This window comes from Euprymna scolopes, chromosome 15 (genome assembly GCF_053919585.1).
Source record: "Euprymna scolopes isolate OS-2025 chromosome 15, ASM5391958v1, whole genome shotgun sequence".
NCBI lineage: Eukaryota > Metazoa > Mollusca > Cephalopoda > Sepiida > Sepiolidae > Euprymna > Euprymna scolopes.
Genome location: NC_136496.1, coordinates 104805687 through 104812568, shown reverse-complemented (window position 1 = coordinate 104812568; position 6882 = coordinate 104805687).

Sequence of the window (6882 nt, the reverse complement as noted above, 5' to 3'; positions counted from 1 at the left end):
TTGTTACACATCTGTATTGTTATGCCTTCTATAATGTCAAATTCTTTTTATATACAGATGAAAAAATGCTTCAAGCAAACTACTTCAACCTGTTAAAACCAGATGTTTTCCGATGTCGAACATTGTCTGGCAGCCGCAACTAGCTGGCTCTCAATGTAAGCACTCTAGAAGTTACTGGCGATTAATGTAGGTTTGGCGGATTATTTAATGGTATTTAATCATTTAAGGGTACTTTCGGCTACTGGTTGGCATTAACTGCCTTTCCAAATAGCAGTGACTGGCGACCATAATCAATATCGGCCTCCATTTGGCTGATTGTTACTGAAATAATCTGCTTTCAACTTTCTGGCATTATTGGATACTGGCTGTCAGTGAACGTCTGTTGCGAGCACTTATGGTCAGTGGAAGTTTGTGATGTATTTATGCGGTATATTGCATTTACTTGAGTTTATTGGTGGACACTAGTTGCATTTCCAACTCTCATATTCGGCTTCCGACTTTCTCTGTCTGCCATGACCAATATCGACCTCTATTGGACTGCTCCGAAATGAAATTGTCTACCTTCAATGGCGAGCACATTATTATGTTACTTGCGTTTGATCATTGTCGGTCGCAATCGATCATGACCAGTGTCGAGCCTGCTGTAAAATGTAATGGACTATATTTAATATGTGTATAATATAATCCATTGTATCGTACTGTCATCTAGTGGCGGGAACGGTTGGTTACTGTCGACAATGACGGTGATTGACAGTGATTTGCAGGTAGTTAATGTCCTTTATTGACAGGGGCGGGTGAATGTAGGAACTCTCAGACAAATTGCATGTCATTAATTATCGAACAATGTCATCGAGTTAGCAACTCTCACGTAAGTGCACTGACTGACACTGGTTGGAATTGGTTGGCACTACCGTTTACTATTCTTTCGAGTCTATTACTACTGTTATAGACGGTAACTGCTGTTTTGAGGAAGTTACTGAAAAAATCGAATTTTTAAATTATTGGCGTTTATTCACAATTACTCGTGGACACTAGCTGCCTTAAAACTATCGTTTAATAGCATAATATAGGTATAGTATTGTATGATAATGTTAGTTGAAAGTCCATAATAGTTACAGAAAAGATGTCGTTATTATATTAGCATGGTCTGTATTCAACAAAAGTGCCAATTTATTAAGTGATAAGTGACGACAACTTCTACGATATTGTTTTTTAATTGTAAAGTGAAAAACAGTGTTAGTTCAGATCTTGTAGTGTGGATGTATATATGTTGCGAGACTAATTTTTATATGTTTTTCAAAATAATGCATTGAAATAAAAAAAAAACTCATCATTCAAATTCCTCAGCTTGACATTCACAGGCAACATGAATTGGAACAAATATATTGAGGACATTGACAAGGCTGTTGTAAAGACGGTGGATTTCCTTTACTGTGTTATTTATTGTTGCCACATATGGGTTGGTGCATCTACCACTAGTTTATCCCTCTTAGATAAGACCCAAAAGGGAGTTTCACTCTTAGATCCCACACTATCAGCCAAGCTCCAAATACTGTCTCATCGCTGCGATGTTGAATCTCTGTGCCTGTTTTACAAGTATTTTAATGAAATATGCTATGATGAACTCGTCTCACTGGTGCTCCTTCAATATACATATACATCGTATAGTTTTTATAAGTGGGGTTTTTACGATACTGCGAAAGTTTTTTCTCACTAAGAAAGTAGATCTGATTGGGTTCAAGTTCTGTAGAAGCAACTTCCTTTTTTTATTTGTTCTTTAAGCGGCTAATTTCATGAAATTTTAACCTAACTCTTTCTTAACTTTGACCGTAAATCAATCTTAACTAAACTTGAGATTTATTTAAATAAATATCGATCATTTCAGGTACAAATTATCTCATTGTTTATTATTGAATGACGTTCTTTTCTTTAATTCATGGGAGGTGCTTGTTTTTTAACAATTCAGAATCTCCTTGTTTGATTAATCCCTCAATCTTATAAACGTTTGCGAACAGCACTTATTTCAAGCATTGTAAACAAAAAACTAACGTCAAACATATCAAAATAAAAAGTAAACATGAACAACGCTGTGTAAAAAAATGTGACAAATCTAGAAAAGTTCCCACTCTTTTTAGGAAGAGAAAGATAAGAAATAATTACTGGGTAAATATAGTTCTGTACATGTCATCCTCCGGCTTCTATCACCGACACCAGTTCAAAAGCGACTGCAGGCTTTGATCAGGTGGTCTTTATGTCCTCTATTGCTTCCAACAGAGATGATTTGGTATTATGAGGATGCGTATTAACTTTCTTTTCAATGTCACCCAACACGTATTAATATAAAAGATTAATGTCTAATTAGTTAGGAGGACATAAGTTTGGTATGATCATAAAAATTCTCGCCCATCCAGTCGTGGATTTTCATTGCTTTATGGGATAGTACTGAAACAGGAACACGTAGACCCTTTTATTCGCTACGTTGTCTCTCCTTGTCTTAACAATAGTTTTAAGAGTCACAACATAGGCATCTTCATCGAATATGAAAAAAATGAGGAGGCATGATGTGTCAATCACGCTACCAACACCGAAAACAATCACTGTTGCTGGAAATTTCATGTGCATAACAGTTGGAACTTCAGTGGCTTCGACATAACCATTTCTTCGATTGACTTTTTGATTCTGATTGATTGTTTTAAATTAATTGAAGAACAGCCAAAGACAACCCCTTTTCTTCTGGATGTGTCAATTTGTATAAGTCGTTTTGCACGCATTATATATATATATATATATATATATATATATATATATATACTGTGTCAATCGTTTATTGCAGATTAGTAAAATATCAATATTTCACTAACTATACGTCACAACAAAATGGAAATTATACCATCAAACGACTCCTTTAAGGTTAGTTATTTCCCAAGAATGTATTCAAATTCATGCGATATTCACGAAGTAATGACATTTTATTATTTATCAAATAATTTCCACTATCAATCGCTTTATTGCAGGTGTTTTAAAATGTTGTGTTAGGGCAAAAAATACAATCTCTTATCTTGCTAACTTTACTTTTTATTGTGTTTTTCTGTCAAAGAATTATTACTCCTATGTTCATCCACAAGCCATCCTTTGAACATATCCTAGGTATGCGCCTCATGTAAATTAATTATTTATCGAAATATGCACCATTTTTTTTAAATAACTTAACATAACCTTTTGTCCCCCGAGGAACTCAATTCTTTGATCTTAAAGGGAGTTATGGCGCTAGCAACATCAACTATGTTCCCCCACAAGGCATTCTTTTAAATACATTGCTCTCCTCCCTATAAAGTCCCCTTTTTAATATTGATCAGGGATATTCAATGGGATTAACGTCTGCAGAACACGATGGTCAGGTCATGAGAGTTTCCCCAACGAATTCAATAAATTAAAGGAAGGATGCAGTCGCCCTACGCAGAATGGGATGATACATTGTCATGTATAAAAATTATCTGAAAGCGACGTGACAATGGTAGGTCATCTAGCAATGTCGACAAATGATTATCCAAAAAGGCCGTGTACACATTGCTCGTAAGCTTTACACTCTCTGGCGATTGGAATGGTCCAACCAACATATCCCCAATGAAGCCCGGCAAAAACATGATGCCCTCCCTCCTTGTTGGCGGTGAACTCTGTAACGTGTCGGAGTTCAGTTTGGGTTTTAAACTTAGGTCCATCTATCCGGACCGTCAAGAATAGCATGGGTCTCATCTCTAAATAATATCTGTTGGAAATCTATTTTCATGTAATTCTGTATCCAAGCCATTCGTTTTTCCCTATGTTGTTTGCTCAATGGAGGCATTGGAAGCGGTTTGATGTTTCTTGCAATCTAATTCAACACATTGTATCGGGCATGCTTGGACCTCGGAGCGATTCCAGATTTTGCAAAAACGAAAGCATTAGTGCTATTTGTGTTTCGGTTGACTTTCCTACGAATTTTCCGATTATCAAGACCTAAAAGGTTTCTTCTGATGCCCTTTTTTCTGGATTTTGTGTACGGGTTGTTCAAGAATGCAGCCAAGGTTTTTGGACCCCATTCATGCTTCGTGGCTAAATCTTTGACGGACGATCCTTCTGCGAATTCAGCAACTATACTTTGCTTTTCGAAAACCATTATTTGCCTGGTTTTTTGGCATTGTACGAGATCTGCAATAAAGCTTTGTTTGATAATAAACAAAATGCCATAACTTCGTGAATATAGCATGAATTTGAATAACATTTAGGAAATAACTAAACTTAAAGTAACCCTTTGATGGTACAATTTTTTGTGACGTATATTTAAGGAAATATTGATATTTTACTTATCTGCAATAAAGCGATGACACAGTTTATATATATATATATATATATATATATATATGTATGTATATGTATATATTACATGTGAGTGTGTGTGTTTACAATAGCATTTAATATAACATTAAATCAATAAGCGATCCTCTATAATAAATTAGAGAATTGCTTATTTTATATATATATTATAGATATATTATTTTGTAAATGGTATTAAAATATTCACTTAAAAAATATAGTCGGATAGAAAATCATTCAAATACCCAGAGACCAATACTCATATTTAGAGTTGAAAGCTTATAGACAAACATTGTACTTTGCGTGATTAACAACCTTAAATTCTTAAAATAGTCAATATATTTAAATGGAACGAATCGCTTTGGGTAAAATTATCAAAGTGTTTTATATCTACATATCATGTTCAACTTACTTTGTGTTGCTCTGAATATTTTCATATTTTTTTAAATATCTTAATAATACTTATCACTAGGGAATATACGTTGTCATCGCTGTTTGAATGGTTCGAATGTGAAGCGATAAATTCCATTTCTCTAAAAAAACCGACGGAAATAGAAATTCTAAACATTTAATAAAAACTTATTTTATTATTAGAAGCTAAAGCAGATATTAAGTCGATATTTCATCATATGAAACAGTATAGACTCTTGAAATTTAACATTTTCTGTAGTGATGGCTTTGCTATTTTGGCATTAACGCTTATGTGCATTTACATTGGAGATATTCTATTCTTATTACGTCTTAAGTAAGTCTTACGTTTGCGCTACAGTTTTTGTTGTTTATCTCAGTAACTACTACTACTACTACCACCACCACCACCACCACTACTACTAAACAAGCTGCTTCATATATTATCTTAATTCGAATTCGTTATTGAAATGAGTATTATTTATTCATTAATTTATTGCGGGATATTATCCTCATATTTCTTACTTGGCGTCTCATGACGTTTCGGTAAACTGTTTTTCTGGCCTTCGTCATGTGGTAACCGCAACAGGATAGGAACTCAGAATCTCTTAACTGCATTCTCAGCAATTACTGTCATCCATAGTTGTCGTCGTCTCACCACGTTTTGGCCAAGTAAGCGTGGTGAGAACAAAAAAAAACTATGGATGGCAATAATTGCTGAGAATGCAGTTAAGAGATTCGGAGTTCCTCTCCCGTCGCGGTTGCCACCTGACGAAGGTCAGAGGAATAGTTGGTCGAAATGTCGTGAAACAAAAACTAAGAAAGATGAGGATAATAGCCCGTAATGAATAAATTAATAAATGCTACTTCATGTTTATTTTATATACTTCCTTTTCCGGAGGTTTAGTAAAATGTTTGTAAAGAAGTGAATTAAAACTTGATACACCCAGGTTTCTAATCCGTGCCATTTACCACTTAACCATCGAACTAACAGGTATAGTACTACTACTGACTATAATATTGCTAATAATTAAAGACAGTGATATTTCACTTAATTAAATGTGAGTTCATACTTATTTATTGCTAATTCAGAATATCTAACGTAAATAACTTCTGAAAGGCTAAGTGTGTTAGTTTGAAAGTACTATACTATAACTGCTACAAATAATAATAATAATAATAATAATAATAATAATAATAATAATAATAATAGTGGTTAAAAATTTCCAAACACTACATAAAAGGCTAATCTAAGACTTGAACATATATATCTACAAAATAGACGTGCCAGAATGTATGAGTGGATGTAGAGACACACTAATACAAAAAAGATACCGAATAGGGAACCGCAACTATAGACAAACAGGTGGAAAATTTTAGCAGCACACCTGTTTCTACATGTTTCCCAAACACGGGGAAAATGTTTATCGTACAACTGAGAGAACACATTTCGTTTATTTATTGGATAACTCCCGAAGAACCAAACGGATGCAAACAAATTAAAAATCAGTGTGCATTATGAAGACCAAACCACCATTATAGACGTAAAATACAAAGAGGAATATAACCATGGCGTTGATCGATTAAAATACCGTACAGCAGAATACCTTAAGCATCGATAATAGAGGAATTAAGAATGTAAAAAAAGAAAAGAGTATCGATCTGATTGAAAAAACAACAACATGGAGACTTGAATTTACAACTGCATATCATAAATAACTGAATAAAAAAAATTAAATGAGGTATTTTCCAAGGAGACACCTTATCATCACTACTATTTATCATAACCATTGTGCCTTTTAACAATTACTAAGGAAATGCCTATCTTGATTCCAGTTTACAAATACAAACGAAAGAATGAACCACCTAATATATATGGACGACCTGACACTTTTCGCAAGAAACAAAAAGCGACTGGAGACCCTAATAAGTACAACAAAATCATCAGCTGAGGTCAGCCACATGGATATTGAAATGGAAAAGTGCTCACTGCTTATTATAAGAGATGGAAAATTAGAGCAAGTGTGGCCATGGAAATACCTAACCAATGGACAATGATGATACTAGGTGAATATAATACCATAAAATATCTAGAAGTTCTGAAAACAGACTCCATTAAAT